Raw genomic sequence first — 20,506 nt, forward strand, 5'->3', positions numbered from 1 at the left:
ACGCAATGGGATAATACATATGAGGAGGCGCAATGGTCCAGGTGGTAGGGCAGCGGACTCGTGGTCATAGGATCGCGGTTTCGATTCCCAGACTGGGCTTTGTGAGTGTTTATTGAGCGAAAACACCTAAAGCTCCACAAGGCTCCAGCAGGGGATGGTGGCGAACCCTGCTCTACTCTTTCACCACAACTTTCTCTCACTCTTACTTCCTGTTTCTGTTGTACCTGTATTTCAAAGGGTCAGCCTTGTCACACTGTGTCACGCTGAATATCCCCGAGAACTACGATAAGGGTACATGTTTCTGTGGAGTGCTCAGCCACTTGCACGTTAATTTCACGAGCAGGCTGTTCCGTTGATCGGATCAACTGGAACCCTCGACGTTGTAAGCGACGGAGTGCCAACAACAAGACTTATTTTAAATGAGGAAATAACTATCCTTTGAAACCCTGACATTTAAAACACTATTTTAACTCACTTTTTACAATTATTCCCTCAAGTTATTCTTCATAGCAGGCTTTATGTTTCACTAATTTAAACTACAAAACTTACTACTGAGTCTATATTTAAAGTGTACTATACTCATTTTCTAAATTTTGTGATTAAAATTCCTAAATATTTTGCTTTTACTGAATCAAATGTATGCTGACTCTTTTTCAGCTAATTGTGTAATGTCATTGATTATTTTTCTATAGAGCACAGCTTTTGTCAAAACAAATTCTTTCTGTTTAACTATGCAACTGCTTTTACGGAGGATTTTTGTAATTTTTCCAGTGTTTCTTTTCCCCACTCCATTTATAGTAGCATACAGCATGTTTAAAAATATGAGTATCATGCAGTACTTGTGGGATGGTTTGCAAGCTCTTCCAATACTGAAAGCAACTACTATGTGAGCACATCAATTTGTAAATTACATTAGTTACTTCTGAGTGATTTTTGCCTTTTGCTGTTAGTACAATAGGTCACCTAGTGTTGAATTTTTGTTATACAAAACTGAGTTTAATTTGGCCTTAGAATGTGTGCTGTATACATTTCATTTAATTATCCTCTACCCAGTAGAATAATAAGGAGAAAAGTTATCCTCCCCAGAACTCTTTCATCAATTTTATAGCTCATGTTCATTTGATTTCTGAAGTAGATCATATGTCTGTTAGGAGTAGATAAGTAGTTGCTATTTATTTTCTAGTTGATTCATTAATACTTGTGTCTACTAGTTTATGTATTCCTTATTGAATAAGTTTTTTTTCTTTGTTATGTGGGTATCTTTCATTTGATATACTTAAGGGAGCAATACTGAAAGATATTTGGTAGGATTTTTCGAACATATATATTTATCTTAACAATCACTTAATGCTTTCAAGTATAAAGGTTTCATTGTTTATTGGCATAAACATAAAATTATAATTTTAGTGTATTCTGCTTTTATTTTGCTAAATATTTAAGAATTGTTGTTTACAAATATTTGTTTTATTAACTAAACAGAAATATATTTTTAGAAATAAATCTGCAACATCTATTTTCTTCATTTTCCTTGGTGCCAAATGTTTTGTCTTCTAATTAATAATTTAGAACTGGCATAGAGGGCTAAAGTAAGGACAAACTGTTTTTTGTGTTATATAGTTTGAAGGAAAGTCAACAAGAGTACTTATTCTTTTATTGTTTTACTTGTTTTGGTCACTTGACTGCAGCCATGCTGAACAAATCAACCCCAGGACTTATTTTTTAAGCCCAGTACTTATTCTATCAGCCTCTTTTGCTGAACTGCTAATTTATGGGGATGTAAACACACCAACACTGGTTGTCAAGCAGTGATGGAGGGGGGGGACAAACACAGACACACACACATCTGTTATTTTATTTTTGATCTTCTATATCAATGAAGATATTTCCTCCATCTGGTTGCTTTTCTTTCAACAAAACGAGAAGTTACATCGCAGAACTGTTATTTTAACGAGTTGTGTCAATTTATCACCTGATGAGATACACCTGCACCACTGGATGCTCCTGAACCAGTTGTTGAGTGTCCCACCCATGAGGGATCAATGTTAGATGTGTCGAAACAATTGTCGTGATTAATAAATTCTCATATATTCCATCTTCCATCTTTTTTTGTATGTGGCAAATGCTCAGGTACTATAAACAATAAAAATGTGCAGAGAACAGCTTCTGTCACATTCCTGGGAGAAAAACTACAAGTAGTTGATAGCTTCCGTTACCTAGGGAACCAAGTCAGTAGTGGGGGTGGATGCTCTGAAAGTGTAGTTGCTAGAATAAGAATAGCCTGGACAAAGTTCAGAGAGCTCCTACCTCTGCTGGTGACAAAGGGCCTCTGCTGGTGAAAAACAACATTCAAGCATAGTCATTGCCAGTGCTGCTGGACTGGCTCCTGTGCCAGAACCGCCTGACTGGCCCTCATGCTGGTGTCACATAAAACCACCCACTACACTCTCGGAGTGGTTGGCATTAGGAAGGGCATCCAGCTGTAGAAACTTTGCCAGCTCAGATTGAGCCTGGTGCAGCCTCTGGCTCACCAGTCCTCAATCAAACTGTCCTACCCATGCCAGCATGGAAAGCAGACATTAAACGATGATGATGATGATGATCTACAATGGGCTTCTTTCAGTTTCTGTCTATCAAATCTATTCACAATGCTTTGGTCAGCTCGAGGCTATAGTAGAAGGCACTTACCTAAGGTGCCATGCAGTAGGATTGAACCCAGTACCATGTGGTTGGGAAGGAAGCTCCTTACCACAAAGCCATGCCTATGGCTTGTATAGTCATTTTATGGGACATATGTAGTATAAGTAGTATCTGTTTAGTTCTATGTCAGCTCAGCAAGAGCTAATCTATGCTCAAAATGTGTTTTAGTTAAGACTATCTCATCTGTTTTGTTTCAGACAAAATATGAATGTCTCTCTGCATTTTTTAATTTTTTTGAAGGTGGTACAGTATAATTTGGTTACAAATTCTAATAAGTTAAGTAACTTGTGTTGACTCACAGTATCTATATAGTATGTGTGGATTTTAGCTGCAGCTCAATCTCAAGGCTGAGTAAACCTGTGATCAATGGAGCCCTAGTCATGACCATTACATCTTGATTGTAGTTACAGAATATTATCTAATGTAGTCTCTTTTTTTTAATGGTACAGTGTAATTTCTGAAATTTGACTGTAATTACTAGTAGGTTGAAGCATCAGGTAGAGTCTGTCTCACAGGCTCAAATTGATGTTATAGAGGAGGGTAGTTTAACTGTTAGGTGATAGCATGTTTTGGAATATCATTAACCAGTAACCACTAATGATACAACAATGACTTTGAAGTATAAGTATTCTCGGGTTACCATTGAGTGAACCTATTGAATTTATCCTGAAATAGTTAGATGTGTGTGTTTTGGTTTACTATATAGTCTAACATTCTGTCACTATTGAGTACAGTTTTATCAAGGTGGAATATAACTAGCATTATTAGATATCTCATTAACAGAATTTTTTCATGGAGCATGTATTAATATAAACACTCGCACACATATACTCATAAACATAAGTAGTCATTTATGCATAAGATATTTTACAAAAGATGTGTGTGGTGGGCAGCTAATCCAATGACCCGGTACACAGAAGCTTATTACTTGGCATGAAATGAACTGGGAGTTTAAACTACCATTCTACCATTTACTTCAAGTATCATCATGCTATACACACACAAACATATATATATATGCTAACACACCTATAAGCTCAGAGTATACATACATAGGAAGATACAAATATACATATATATATATATATATATACTACACTCTCTGAGTGGTTGGCGTCAGGAAGGGCATCCAGCTGTAGAAACTCTGCCAAATTTAGATTGGAGCCTGGTGTTGCCATCCGGTTTCACCAGTCCTCAGTCAAATCGTCCAATCCATGCTAGCATGGAAAGCAGACGTTAAACGATGATGATGATGATGATATACATATACAAGTATGAACATAAATATACATGTGAACAAATTAATATACACATGTCAAAAATGTTTGCTTGTACACATGTACACATGCCACCTCAAGCACATACACAAATCAGTCACAAACCTCAAACATTTGAAGAATCAGAAGTTATTCTCTTTCCGTTATTACTTTTTTTCTTTTGATGTTAGTTTTTGTTAATGTTGTATTTTACTCCTCTGTTCCATTGTTTCCATAGCAACAAAAACAAAACCAATACAACTAAACAGCAAAAGTAATAAGAATACAAAGGACAAAAAAAAAAAACATTAATAGATTCTCCATGCAGATTATCCACTATTTTTTTATGGGATCAAACCCCATTCAACAGATTCCCATTCTTCCCAACCCACCGTCAACACCAACATTTTTATCACTACAACCACTATTCCATCATCACCTGAAAATAGAAACATCAACACCACTAAGACTAACACTGGTCATATAAGCCAGTAGTCACTAGGCCTGTTAGAAATAGCAACAAAATTTCCCTCAGATAACACTATACCATCTTGAGGAAGGAAAGAACACACTGGATAATGTATCATATACACTCTTAAAAAAATATGGTAGGGCTGTCTTTGATCATAGGCTTTCTCAGTCAAGACTGACCCAAGGCCAAACAACAACTCACAAGAAACTCACCCATCCCCAATACTGCCACAAGTGATGATGAAATCAAAGCCCCATCGTTATCATCATCATCATTACCATCCCCATTAACATCATTAAAATCAAAAACAGCAACACATCGGTTGCCACTAACAACAACAGTATCATCATCCTTGTTACCCTCTCCACCCCATTAAATACTACTACCACTACAATTGCCAACCTGCACCACAAAAAAAGAAGAAAAAATAAATTACCATTCCCCACCCATAGATGCACAAACATGTATACATCAGTGAACATGATGGAATGTTTCAAGAACATTTAGATTTCTTGAACAGGTGTTGTGTAATTAGAACAGCAACAGTCTTTAATTTCATGTATTTATATTTTAAATAAGTAGAGAGAGGAAGAGGAAAAGCATCACCAGCATCCCTACAACTATTTTCTGCCCTACCATATCATCATCATCATCATACAGGTAATTTTGTATCATACGGTATTTGGTATGACCCTTGAGCAGGATTTTTGTCTTGTTTACATATTTGCTTTTAAGATTGGCATCATGTCATGCTTGAGAAGAAATCCCATCAAACAGAGCAAAATCACAGTCATGGCAGATACTGGTGTCATGCCAGTGGCATGTAAAAGCACTCATTACACTCTCAGGAAGGGCATCCAGCCATAAAATACCATGCCAAATCAGACTGGAGTCTGGTGCAGCCTTCCAGCTTACCAGCCCCTAGCCAAACCATCTAACGCCTGCCAGCATGGACAACGGATGTTAAATGATGATGATGATTCAGTGGCTACAAAATAAAGTAACAAAGAAAATATGCAGAAGTAAATAAGTAAAAGAAAAACAACTAAATAGTTAAAAAGAAAAAGGAAACAAAGAGAAAAAATAGCACCTTACCGATTTGTTGCTTCTATGCTCGATGTAATGTAGTTCATCCAGCTCTGAAAAACAAAACAAAAGAAAAAAAATTATTATTATAATTACAATAAACTAAAAAATGTTTAACAATAATCATTTCTAATTTGGGCACAAGGTCAGATATTTGTGGGGATGTGCTTGTTAATTAAATCAATCTCAGTACTTTATTTAATGACTCTGAAAAGATGAACAGCAAGACTGGCCTTGATAAGAGGTGAACTCGGAGTATAAAGAATCAAGAACAAGTATCTTAAAACATTTGGGCCAACGGTCAGTTATTATTATTATTATTATCATTCCATCTTTAATCTTCTTTCTGTTAACACCTCAAATGTAAGATTTCTTCCCTGAAGATAGAAGCTTGTATCATCTGACAATGGAATCAATTTACAATCATTATTTTGGATTACTGAGCCTCCAGAAACAGCTGTTGAATTTGTAATACTCTTTTTCAATCCCTTTCATTCTTGATATCATTTCTATTCTGTGTAAGTCAGACCCTTTTTATGTAAACATTTATACTTTTCTTGTATTTAGTGTATTTAATATTCTTTGTATATCAACTTACCTAACTTGCATATCCTTACATTTACTCCTTTACCTTCTCAAGCTCAAACCTCTTGAGCACTACTAAGTGTATTCTATACAAAGAATATTTAATTCTCATCTATGAACTATATTATTATCATTATTATTATCATTTCACTTCTCAGAGCTCTCAATTTCACTTATTCAGGCTAATTCTGTGAGAGTGGACAACAGCCTTCTTCCACGATACTTAACATCCAAGTACCAACCTCAAAATCCTCACTGTCTCCAATGAAGTAGTTTTCTGAGCATGTTTCACTCTCATATCAATCCCAATTTCTCCAAGAAATTTCTCAAACCTGATTGTTAATGCTTCCAATGGCCCTACAACTTCAGGGATGACTGTTACTTTCTTAATTGCCCACATTTGTACAATCTCATCTTTTAGTGGTGTGTACTTCTAAATCATTTTCAGTTCTTTATCATCTATTCATACATCCCCAGGTATAGCAGTATCTATGATCTTGGTTTCTTTCATCATTTCACCAACTACAACAATGTCTAATCACCAAGCATAAATCACTGAATCACAATGGATTGTAAAATCCCACAAGATTATTCTCAGTGACAAGTTCTAGTTTATGCTCGTACCATCTCAATGTTCTTTCAAGTTCATAATTCTCATACAATCACCTATTATTATTATTATTATTTCTTTTATTTGCAACAAATATAACCAAAGATGAAGATATTACAAGGACAAATTATGGAGGAAAAGTGTTTGTGTCTTGAGATACACAAAATTAATTACAAAAAGAGACAGTACAGAAAATAAAAGTTTACAAAGGTATTAAATGACATCTCCCATATATATATATATATACAAAAAGTAATGTTTGTAGCCACTTCAACATGGCTGTCCATTTGAACGAATTTTACTTTGATTTTTTTTTAACCCCATGAGGACATCTCTAGCTGGTTAAGAACGCACAGCTACATCTGAGTTATTGCGAGCAGAAGAGCAAACCCTTACCACCTTCTAGCAACGGGACCAGCAGACCAGCCTGGTTTCGGGTTATTTCTGCCTCTCTTCAGTAGTGAACACCTTCTCCTCGCAATGTATATAATTTCAAGTGAACATGGCTGTCCATTTGAATAGACTTCACTGTGATTTTTTTAACCCCAAGAGGTCACCTCTTCTAGCTAGTTAGCTGCATCTGAGATATTGTGAGCAGGGGAACATTTTCGCTTGTTGCAAAGTAACCGACTGTATGTCACTTGAAATTATGTACATTGCGAGCAGAGAGGAGCTACTGCCATCTCTAGTAGACAAGGTGCCCAGTTCTGTGGAGAAGTAGAAATAGCCTGAAACCAGGCTGGTATGCTGGTCCTGTTGCAAGAAGGTAGTAGGGGTTCACTCTCCTGCTTGCAGTATCTTGGATGAAGTTGTGCATCATTAAACAGCTAGAGGAGATGTTCTCTTGGGGTTAAAAAATTGCAGTAAAGTCTGTTTAAATGGACAGCCGTGTTGAAGTGGCTATGAACATTACTTGTTAGTACAACTACAGTGTTGATCTCTTAGACAGATTTTAAAACTAGAATTTTTGCTTATATATATAACCTCAGCTCTAGGCTGAAGCCAGTAAAAGATAAATATATATATATATATATATATATATATATATATATATATATATATATATATATACAGAGAGCGAGAGAGAGAGAAAGAAGAAATTATGTACGCAAGTAGATATACAACTGGTACTGAACATAATGTTCTGAGTTCTATGTAAGTTTTAAGAATCCAGTCTGCTTTTTGTATAGTTGTTAATTAACTACTATACTTAGTCTTACCAGCTAAGATCTACAGATCAAACACAGGAGAAATAAGAATAAACACAAATTTATATTAATGTCCCTATGTGCGGTTCACCACTGGTTATTCGGAGCCCTGCGATAGAAGCTCCAAATGCATATAGATACAATAAAGTGTTCCCAGAGGATTTGTTGTGACTGAGTATCATTATGCATTTGGAAATTTTATTGCAGGGCGTCAAACAACCATAGTGGAGAACATACATAGGAACTTTAATATAAACTTGTGTTTATCCTTAAGCACATACATGCAAAACAATGTGGAAAAAAATAGTACTCGGATACTGAAGGTAGAATATCTTTTTATTAAAGCCAAAACCAGTCTTCACAAACTGTTACTCAGAGTTTACAGTACGTCAGAGAGTAGTGACATTATGATCATGACTCTCTGGCAAATGGTAATGCAAAACTCTGAGTAACAATTTGTGATGATTTTTTTTAGTTTTAATAAAAGTGTGTGTGTGTGTGTATATATATATATATATATATATATATATATATATATATATATATATATATATATATATATATATAATTAACATAATAGGGTAAAAATTCGATATTAATTAATATCAATTTAATACCAGGAAACTAGCACATTAAAAGAATCAGATGGTTCAGAAAAAATTTTCCGAGATCCTAATAGGATTATAGTACTTATGTATATATATAGTTTTGGTAAAACTGTGTGTATATTTTTAATAAAAGTGTGTGTGTTTATATATATGAAGGCACATTGCTTAGTGGTTAAGGTATTGCACTCATGATTGCGAGATCATGGGTTTGATTCCCAGACTGAGCATTGCATTGTGTTCTTAAGCAAAGCACTTCGTTTCACATTGCTCTGAGATCATTTCGACACCTAACATGTGACACCCATTGCACCTGTACAGGTAATGTCAATCTGATGGAGGGAGTGAGTTTATGTCTACACAAATATTTGATTACAATAAACAAATCATCTGTGGGGTTGTTCGGTCAGAAATTGTCAAACCCTCATACATAGTCTAATGACAGGAGGGTCCATTATATATATATATATATATATATATATAGTTTTATGCTAGTAAGTAGTTCTACAAAGGAAGGAGTTTTCAGCATGGTAGAGTAAATATTAAATATACATTATCGACGAATACAGCACTTAAAAAAAAAAAACTTTAGTTGCTGACAAGTAACCTGATAACTTTCTTCAATGCAAAATTTCAAGTAATATCACAGAAGTCACTTCTAACAAATTTACTTGTGCAATGTATGGGTGCTCATATGTACACACACACACACACACACACACACACACACACACACACATCCACGCATTTTTCGTAATGGCACTAGAACAAATTTTAAGAGACCAGTACAGTAGTCAAAATGATTTTCAGCACATGCTTAATGCCCATTTTGTCAACTAGAGATGAAAGGCAAAGTAACTGTCCTTTCTTGCTCAATATAATTTAATCTCATAACAAAGAGACTGAATGGAATACACTTCAAGGTACTCATACAGTCATTTGCAACTCTGAAAGCATTAGAAATGAAATTTATAGAAACGAAATTTATATAAAAAAAAAAAAAAAAAAAAAAAAATTAAAAGTAATTAATTTATTAAAAAGAAAAATGTAATAAAATTGGAAATTGGCATAATTAATTTTGTATAAAATAAAATTGTAAAAAAAAAATTTGTCAGGTTTTTTTTTTTAATAACTATTAGTTATTATCTTCTTTGGAAGCTGGATTTCTAAGGGAAATATGTGTCTCTAATAAAAGAATTCCAACTAATTTTAGAGAATATTTGATTTTCTTGTGGTTAACAACATTAGGACTGTTTCACACACACATACACAAACAAAAGAATACTGAAGATATTAAATTCATAAAGAAGATGATGTGTCAGCAATGGGGACAAATGATGATGATGAATGGAATTATAAACTAAGCAGGAGCATCATAGAACTGTTTGTCTTGTTCTTACAAAAAGAATGTAATTCTACAATTCACTGAGTTGGGCTGAGAATTGGTAGAAACAGTATCAGCCTAAATAATTGAAATATATTTAATTTCAGTAATGATTACAGGTCACAAATTATGAGGAAGAATATACTCAATTCAAATCTACCCTACTATTTTGCTGGCACATATTTTATCAGCTTTGAAAGAGTGAAAAGTAAAGTCAGCTCTAACAAAATTTTAAACCCTTTCGTTACTGTATTTATTTTGGAGAGGCTCTGTGTTTCTTTCACTTAATTTTAAATATAACAAAGAATTTAGTAAAATAACTTAGTTATCATTAAGCTGATGTTAGGAACATAAATTGTGACTAAGGTTTGGTGGAAGATTTTAATTCAAAATTTATGAAAACAAGACATTTGTACTACAGAGCCAGAGGCAGTTTTAGCTGAGTTGATATTAAAAGGGTTAACTCAGGATATAACTAATATCATGCATTTAACCTGGTGATCTAATAATCTATCAGTCATACTATAAGAATCTTGCTGAAGTGAATAAAATACTGGGGTGAAAAGACTTGACTTTTTTTTTTTTTTTTTTAATAAATTAGTCAGTAGAGGAGGGGCAGTATACATGACCTTTTCTAGATTAGTGGGAGTGTTGTGACTGACATCAAGCCAGAGCTTCAAGGTCATTGTCAACAGGAAAATATAAGAAGAAAAGGGACGGAAGAGTCAGGCCCAATAGTTTACAAGCATCCATGAACTAGGTCTTGGTGTTGAATGGGGTGATGTCTTAGGTCTACCACCATTAACGAAAATGAAAACAAATTCCATTTTTATGCGCCTGAGTCAAAGAGAAAAGTCATTATGACAGAGTCCGGCAAGGAAACCTGGTGATTTTTAAATACACTGGTGGCAAATACAGAACATCAGCAGCCTTTATTGTCTAAATGAAGACGAAAATGTAGGGTACTTACAAAAAATATGTGACACATACTTATGCTTCTAATTGAATTGCACATGTATAGGCACAGGTGTGGCTGTGTGGTAAGAAACTTGCTTCCATTTGTGTGTTTGTGCCTGTGTTTGTCCCCCCACCATCGCTTGACAACCGATGCTGGTGTGTTTACGTCCCCGTAACTTAGTGGTTCGGCAAAAGAGACCAATAGAATAAGTCCTAGGCTTACAAAGAATAAGTCCCGGGATCGATTTGCTCGACTAAAGGCGATGCTCCAGCATGGCTGCAGTCAAATGACTGTAACAAGTAAAAGAATAAAGAGGTAGGTAAATATTTCTTAATGTCCATGAAAATGCTTCCTGCATAAGTGATTGCTCTATCTTGTTAAAACTATATTATGTATTAAGGAAGTCTGGTCCACCTTCTTCGAAGAAACATGAAACTAACACAACTAAGTTGTCCATACAGCATCACCATGATACATGTTCATAGAGGAGATACTCATGTAGTTGTGGATTGTTGTCTGATCTATACCAGAAGCTTTGCTTATTTATGTAACCTGACAGATAGAAATGTTCTTTCATTACATGGGAAGAACCATATCATCTATTGACATTAAGAGCACATTTTCTGCCTTTCCTAATAACAATGATATATGTGTTCAATTATAATCATACAAGATGAAAATTTAAAATCGAGATTCAATATCTTCCACACACTACATTCTAAACTGTCTCATGTTGTGCCATGAATTCATTCAGTATGAGGACTGATCACTACCTAATAATCACAATATACTCTAGTATCTGAGCAGTTCAAATAGCTGATGGTTTCAATGAACCAATCTATCTAAAGCTTACTAAACATAGCAGTATCTCCTAGCTAGGTGCTTCTCAATGATGGCCAACATTAAATACAAATGGAATGGCTGCAATCAATTAAATGAATCATTACTTTTGATAACAACTTGATCACAAAAGCATGTCACACACACAACTGTTTTATAGCTGCAAAGATTACATCATCCATGCAGTTCAACACACCCAAGTGCATGAACTCCTATCCTCGTCAACTGTATTACCATAGAAAACCATTAGGTTTCTCTGCTGAATTCCTTATTATTAATATTATCTCACAAGGAAAATACCTCATGGATTTTTGTTTTATTCCTCTGTATACAAGAGTAACTTTCCCATTTGACCTTTTAGGAGTCAAAAAAATGTGTATTGGTAGTACTTTATTTTTTCCCCTTAAAATTGATTCCATCCTCAATCAACTAAGTAACTGGCTGAGTACATAAGTTAAAGGTAGATCAAAAAAATTAGTGAATGGGTAATGTATTGAAATATTAGTTCATTGTCAAGGCATTCAAATACATCATAAATGCCCTATTGTTTAGTTCCAGGTCAGTCATGATTAAACATGCATACAATCAAAGGTACTACAGTCATAATCATTTTAGATGTATATAAGGTTACATTATCTAGTGAATGCTTCCCTAATTCAAAATGGTATGGCATGATCTAATATGATCTGAAAAAAAATTGACAGCTATTTCTTGCAGATCCAACAACCATGTAAAAGCTCTGACACTGGCATATCAGTGCTTTACTGTGGTACTAGGTAGGACTCTATTTCACATGCCTTAGTTCATGTAGCTATTAACTCTTTTGATATCAAACTACCCGAGACCACCCATGATATCATGATACAAACTTCCTATTTTAAAGTGAACTAAATTAAAACCTTCCATAAAAATTTCATATCAATTTATGTTCTAAACTCCAGTTTAATGATGATTAAGTTATTTTATTAAATTCTTCATTATTAACGGCAGATGCTCAGAAGCAATAAACACTGAAAATGTGCAGAGAACAACTTCTGCCACATTCCAAGGAGAAAGACTACAAGTAGTTGATAGCTTCCGTTACCTAGGTGACCAAAACAGTAGCAAGGGTGGATGCTCTGAAAGTGTAGCTGCTAGAATAAGAATAGCCTGGGCAAAGTTCAGAGAGCTTCTACCTCTGCTGGTGACAAAGGGCCTCTCGCTCAGAGTAAAAGGCTCCCATGCTGGTGGCATGTAAAAAGCACCATTCGAGCGTGATCGTTACCAGCATCGCCTTACTGGCACTTGTGCTGGTGGCACGTGAAAAACAATATTCGAGCGAGGTCATTGCCAGTGCCACTGGACTGGCTCCTGTGCAGGTGACATGTAAAAATCACCATTTGAGTGTGGCTGTTGCCAGTATCGCCTGACTGGCCCTCGTGCACGTAAAAGCACCCACTACACTCTCGGAGTGGTTGGCATTAGGGAGGGCATCCAGCTGTAGAAACTCTGCCAGATCAGATTAGAGCCTGGTGCAGCCATCTGGCTCACCAGTCCTCAGTCAAATCGTCCAACCCATGCCAGCATGGAAAGCGGACGTTAAACGATGATGATGATGATGATGAAAGGCAGTGTATTTTAACAGGAATTCTGTAACAAAAGGGTTAAGAACTAAATCCTCTTGGAATGTTTTTTATAGTAAACCGGTGCCCTATCCAGAGTGACTCTCATCAAAGCACCAGCCCTCAAAAGATACTTAGGTTTAAGAAACATTTGCATTGCTGATTTATAACTTAGGTACAAGGCCAAATATTTGTAGGAATTAATGTAATCAATTTAATTAACCTGTGTAGCAGACAAATACTTATTTTATAGATCTTACAAGGATGACAGGCATAGGTAACCTTGGCAGGATTTGAACTCAAAATGCTCAGCATTTTGTTTGATACTACTGATTCTATGATCCACTGCCCCATTTCATGCTTCTTTTGATTGGATTGACTCTAAAACATGACTATTATTTTTTTTGTTCTCACCGGAGTTCACCAGCATTTGAAGTCATAATGTACAGGGACAGGATTAAATACAATACTGAATGACATTCGATCTGGTGCTCCACTGACATTTGTGATATTAATTAGATTCATATCTTTACTTATTCAATTAATGTTAGCTTGGTTATAAATATCCTCATACAGACAAACACAGACAGTAACATACACATAAATCAACTTCGGTTCTCATATAAGAAACGAAGTAAACAGATATCTTATCTCAATACTAACTTTAGCAGTTTTTGGCAGTGACCTTTGTTAGTAACTTTCAACCCATGGCTCTTTAAAAACATAAAGTAAAAAAAAAAAAGGAAAGGAAAAGAAAAGACAAACCACCCTCTATCTGTAATATTTGTAAATTCCTATTTTTAAGTTACTACTTCATGAAACTTGCTATTCATTTTTCCTACTTCTAATCTAAAATACACTTGTAGATTAAGTTAAATGAAACCTATTTAGGATTTTAAATAGCAATGGGTTGATAAACTGAGAATATTCTGATTATCATTGCCATTTGAACAAACATTATTTGGTTTTAATAAACAGTAATCTTCAGTCATTTTGTACAACAGAATCAGATTCAAATAAGATTTTTGTAGATTTATTTCACAAGCTGGTTATTAACAATTCACTTTCGGTTTATGTTTTTCATTTACATTCTTAAAGTTAATTCCCAAGTTCATATAATATTGCATGATATTAGGAAATTTTATGACTTTTCCACATTAACAAAGGTTGAATAAGTGCGAAATGCAGCAATTTGCCATACAACTTGATACTAACGTGCCATCTCATCCGTGAGATTCTATGTTCTAACTTCTTATCTAAACAATTTATCTCAATTAGTCTTCAACCTATTTCTGTTGCAGTTATATACCAATACCACTGCACTGCAAAAATTTCTCCTCCCAATCAAACATTCATCATCTGATCTAATCATATTACATGTTCACATAAATAATAATTTTTTTTTTATTGGTCACAGAGATTCATATGCATAATACAAAATGTATTATGTAAGCACATTTGTGTGTGCGCACACATGTGAGTGTGTGTGAACATTTGGGTTTGTTTATATGTCAAATTATACATAAAAGCAATTTAACATTAAACTAAAGGACTGCTTAATACTTTTTAGTAGAATATATATTTATTAACTTTCATAAGAAAATGGCTGATAGTGACTTCGAAGTTTTGGCTTGCTCGGCTTCATAGAATGCCTAATAAAAACATACAAGTTGAAACTTCAAAGTCACTGTCAACTTATTTGTTGACAGTTAATATATATCATCATCATCATCATCATCGTTTAATGTCAGCTTTCCATGCTAGCATGGGTTGGACGATTTGAATGAAGACTGGTGAACCAGATGGCTACACCAGGCTCCAATCTGATTTGGCAGAGTTTCTACAGCTGGATGCCCTTCCTAACGCCAGTACTCAACTGGCACTTAATTCATTGACCCCGAAAGGACAAAAGGAAAAGTCGACCTCGGCAGAATGTGAACTCGGAACCTCGTGGCAAACGAAATACTGCTAAGCATTTCACCTGGCATGTTAACAATTCTGCCAGCTCGCTGCCTTAGTAATAATAATAATAATAATAATAATAATAACAACAATAATAATAACAATAATGGTTTATAATTTAGGTACAAGACCAGCAATTTTGGAAGGGAGATAAGTTGATATCATCATGCCCCTGCATCCCCAAGTACTTGACTGGAACTTTATTTTATCAATCCCAAAGAGAAGAAAGGCAAAACTGACTTCACCAAGGTTTGAACTCAGAATGCAAAGACCTCTAACAAATGCTCAACAGACATTTTTCTCAATGTGCTAATGATTCTGCCACCTCACTATCCTATGATATTAATGGTTTCAAATTTTGGTGCAAGACCATGCAATTTCAACAGAAGTGGGCAAATTGATTACATTAACCCTAGTATCTTTGATATTTTACATGTTTCAGTCATTAGACTGTGGTCAGAGCAACACCTTGAGGAATTTTAGTTGAATGAATTGAACCCAGTACTTATGATCCATTTTTTTAAACCTGGGATTTATTCTATCAATCTCTTTACTGAACTGCTAAGTTACAGGGATGTAAACACCAATACCAGTTGTCGAGTAGTGGTGGGGGACAAAGACAGACACAAAGACACACACACACACCAGGCTTTAAGTTCCTGTCTATCGAATCCACTCACATGGATTTGGTTGGCCCAGAACTATAATAGATGTTGCTCAAGGTGCCATGCAGTGAAACTGAACCCAGAACCATGTGGTTAGGAAGCAAACTTCTAACTACTCAGCCATGCCTGCACCTATACTTGACTGGTGTTTTATTTTACTGACCCCAAAAGGCCAAAAGACAAAGTTAACCTGAGATTTGAACTTAATATGTAAAGAGCAAGAACATATATCACAAGGCATTTTTTTTCTGACACTTGAAAGATTGTATCAATCCATTGCCACACTACTGTTTCTGCTGCTGATGATGATCACAGTGGTGATGGTGGTGGTGGTACTGCTGCTACTACTTGTGACAATGAATAAAAACTATTATTTATATCTGGGCACCTTAGTAGCATGTTCTGACCATTTGCATGTACACACACACACAATCACAGATTAAAGTTTTTGATGCAGTATCACATGGCATATTGCAATAAAAATTATATCCCAGAGAATGGAGAAAAGAAAGAAAAAAACAAATATTAGAGAAATTACATCTAATGCAAGTGTTTGAACAACAACTGCAGACATGCTTCATTAATATAAGACTTATGGTGAAAGAGGAGGAGAAAAAGATGCATGGCATGTTAACAAATATGCATCAACTGCAACATATAATAGCACAGACTGTAGCTATAATTACTTTGTAAACAACAAAGAAATGAAGTAGTAAATAAACTAACTCTTGGCAAAATTACAGACAGATATATGTATGTCTGTATTTTATGATTATACAATGTTATGCAATGTGATGATGAGTGGGAGTGAGCAGCAAAAGTGCAGCTGATATTTAATACATCAGCTGGTGTATGCAGAAAGGATTACTGTGTTGTTAAGGACATGTGACGCAAATAGACAATGAGTGCTAGGTAAAGTGGAAACATGCAATATGCCGACAGTGGGCGGTTCATGTAACAAACAGTAGGAGCAGAAAACCAAACGAAAACCAGAGATGTCATGTGGGCAGTTCTCAGGATGTTGACACTGTAGATTTACACAATATAGAAAAATGGAAATTAAAACAAATTTGATAACAATGATTATAGTGTGTGTGTCTGTGTGTGTGTGTACACTTGCGAAAAGTACTAATAGTAAGTATACAAAGCTGAGGCTCCACTCCAGTTTTTGAGTTTCCTATTTCCAGGAAGTGTGTTTATGAGTGTGCATGCAAACATGTATGTGTGCACACATGCGTGTGAGTGCATACAAGCGTATGTGCATGTGCATGTGTGAGGGGGTGGTGTTCATATGTAACATACAGAAAATTACATATATGAACCACATTTTCATTCAATTGGCATTCTGGTTGCCTGTATGCATGAGTAAATTGGTTAAAAATAACTAGTAATGTTTTAAATTGTATTTGCCGGTGTCAGTTGCTATTCATTATGCATCAGGAAGGTCTGTTTTGAAGTTGACAGACTTTTCATATGCATGATAAATAACAATTGATGTCAAACCCCATGATTATTTGAAAGTGTAGGAAACACAATTTAAATCATAATTAGTCTCACTTCTTCTCATTCACTGATCCATTAAATGAATCATAGTTTGGATAAAATAATCTTTTCTGACGTGCATATGAATAAATATACATCTGACTATATATACATATACAGTGTACCCAATGCAACTATGGATGCATAAGAGATGTGAAATCACAGACAAGCTGACAGAGAAAGAAGACTTTCTGCATAGAAGATGCACAGAAGTGGCTAGCTGTTAGAAACCCCATGAAATAAATTCTTTCAAATGCTCAGAACAATCCATGCAAGTAGTTGTCTTCTCAAAATAAGATTATCAAATTAGTAGTATAAATGGCTGCTCTGAAAGTATAATAACCAGAGTAAGAAGCTGTTACTTCCACTAATATTAGATTTTCTTTCTGAGTGAAGGGCAGATTTTATGATGTCTGTGTACAAACTGATATTTCCTGATAGTAAAACATGGGCACTTTATCTTCTTCATCATCATCATATATAAATAAACATTTGCTTTTATGTGAAGTTATGCATAAAAACAATTTAACACTAAATTTAAGGATTACTCAATACTTTTCAAACATTTTCTTGGAAAACATTTGCACTCATGTGTGTGAGTGCATGTGTCAGTATGTATGTATAAATATCACTGAGTCCTTAAGCTGTCCTGAACAGGCTAAAATGACAAGGGAAACAAGATACTCTATTGTTGCTTAACCACAGGTCAGCAGTGACAACTCTGTCTTTTATTTTCAGGCAGAGTATACCAAAGATTATAGTCTTTAATGTGTGTCCCCCGCCCCGCCTTTTTTTTTTTGCAAAAACAGTAGAGTGGGATTTGAAAGAAGTTTGAATGCAAATCAAGCAACTGTATATAGATGCTCCTTTGTTGGCTTAATTACTTTATGTTGGTTTCTTTGACTAAGTATGCAATGGTGACCAGGACATGAATGAGCTAAGGTAACTGAATAATGACAGTGAGTTTACAATTTTATCAGATGTATAAGCATTTGTGGAGTTTCTTGAATACAAACCAAAATTTGTATTAAAAAAACCAACAAAAAAGAATGAAATAAATATCTCCTAAGAACTGAAAGGGCCTTGGAGAACTAGTGATTAACTTCACCTTTATAGTATAATGTAAGCAAAGGATAAACCTTACTCTGTATAAGATGTAAGTTTTACTGCAGGAAATAGTCCCAAATTGTTTGGAACATATTTTAACAGCTAAATAAACTGAGGTAATGTAGACTAAAAGACCCTTCTTACAAACACAACAGAACTATTGTAGTGATAAACCACAAATAAGAAGCCTAGTACTTCAACCTATTTGACCTCAAAAATAGTGTATGTATCCCAGTTATAGGAGAGGTACATCATATCCAGCAAGTTGTATTTTTGTTGACTGCAGAAGGATGGAAAGCTAAGTCCATCATGGAAGTTCTGAATTCAGAATGTAAAAGTACACAAATACTACAAGACATTTAATCCATTATTATATTGATTCTACAAAATATTATAAGATTACAATTTCAACTATTTTTGAAGGAGTGGTACTAGATTAAACTGATGCCAGTACTTGAGGCTTGGAAACATTATTATCATTATTATTTCTAGGAGAGTGGAGGCGCAATGGCACAGTGGTTAGGGCAGCGAATTCGCAGTCATAGGATCGCAGTTTCAATTCCCAGACCGGGCGTTGCGTGTGTTTATTGAGCGAAAACACCTAAAGCTCCTCGAGGCTCCAGCAGGGGGTGGTGGCGAACCCTGCTGTACTCTTCCACCACAACTTTCTCTCACTCTTACTTCCTGTTTCTGTTGTGCCTGTAATTCAAAGGGTCAGCCTTGTCACACTGTGTCATGCTGAATATCCCGAGAACTACGTTAAGGGTACACGTGTCTGTGGAGTGCTCAGCCACTTGCACGTTAATTTCACGAGCAGGCTGTTCCGTCGTTGATCGGATCAACTGGAACCCTCGACGTCGTAAGCGACGGAGTGCCAACAACATATTTCTGGAGAAATGCTTAGTGGTATTTCGTCTGTCTTTATGTTCTGGGTTCATATTCTGTCAAGGTTAACTTTGCTTTCATCCTTTCAGGGTCAATAGATTAAGTACCGGTGAAACACTGGGGTCGATGTAATCGACTAGTACCCTCCCACAAAATGTCATGCTTTGTACCTTCAGTAGAAAGCATTATTATTATTATTAATATTACTGTTGTTGTTGTTGCTAAATCGCATAATTGTTTGTCCACAATCAAAGTAACACATGCAGAGAAATCAAAATCACCATTTCTGACTGGCTGATTATGCGAACTGATCAGAGCAATTTATGGCATGCAGTAAAAATAAAAGAAAAACAACAAAAACAAATGCATACACCCCTGCTTTCCATGGTGAATGGGATTTATCAGGGTCACTGTCTGTAAAGTCAACTCAGCATCTTACATATAGTTTCCTGAACCACAGGCTGTTTATCTGGATGCCATCTAATACACATTACAAGTGTATTCAAAACCCCACATAGAAGATTGGAAAAGTTTGTCTAGAAATCTCCCCCTAACACTCGACTTCCTATGGCTCTTATACAGAAAGGCACTGCACTCAAGCACTGCCTGGGCTACATGTGTTTATACATCAGTCTATGCTTACATTTGCTGATGAAACCATGTGTTTCTATTTCCTGTAAACATCATATGCTATATTACATATGGATTAGTGTCATTCTTTTAATATATACACACATGTGTGTGGATGTGTGTGTGTATAAATAAAATACATACACACACACACACACATAAATATACATACATATACAGATATATACATATAGATGATGATATATACATACACATACAAATATATATTCATACACACAGATGCATATTCACACACAAAGTATATATAGGTTCTGCACAGCAGGTTCAGTCCCACAGCTTGGGCACGTGTCTTCTACTATAGCCCTAGGCTGACAGATGTCTTGTGAGTGAATTTATTTGATGGGAACTGTGTGAAAGCTTGTCAAAGGTCTTTGTGTCTGTAACATTAGTTG

General features: G+C 35.3%; 1 protein-coding gene across 16 annotated transcripts in view; it reads right to left on the bottom strand.

Moving 5' to 3' along the window:
• The window catches only part of LOC106882686 (vitamin D3 receptor), an 886,520-nt gene that overhangs the window by 295,397 nt on the left and 570,617 nt on the right, over positions 1-20,506 (bottom strand). For all 16 annotated transcript variants that reach the window (XM_089348112.1, XM_089348109.1, XM_089348107.1 and 13 more), the window contains one exon: positions 5,521-5,564. The gene's annotated coding sequence lies outside the window, so the exon portion shown is untranslated. The remainder of the gene's footprint in view (positions 1-5,520; positions 5,565-20,506) is intronic.

This window comes from Octopus bimaculoides, chromosome 2 (assembly GCF_046866305.1).
Source record: "Octopus bimaculoides isolate indiv1 chromosome 2, ASM4686630v1, whole genome shotgun sequence".
NCBI classification, from domain to species: domain Eukaryota; kingdom Metazoa; phylum Mollusca; class Cephalopoda; order Octopoda; family Octopodidae; genus Octopus; species Octopus bimaculoides.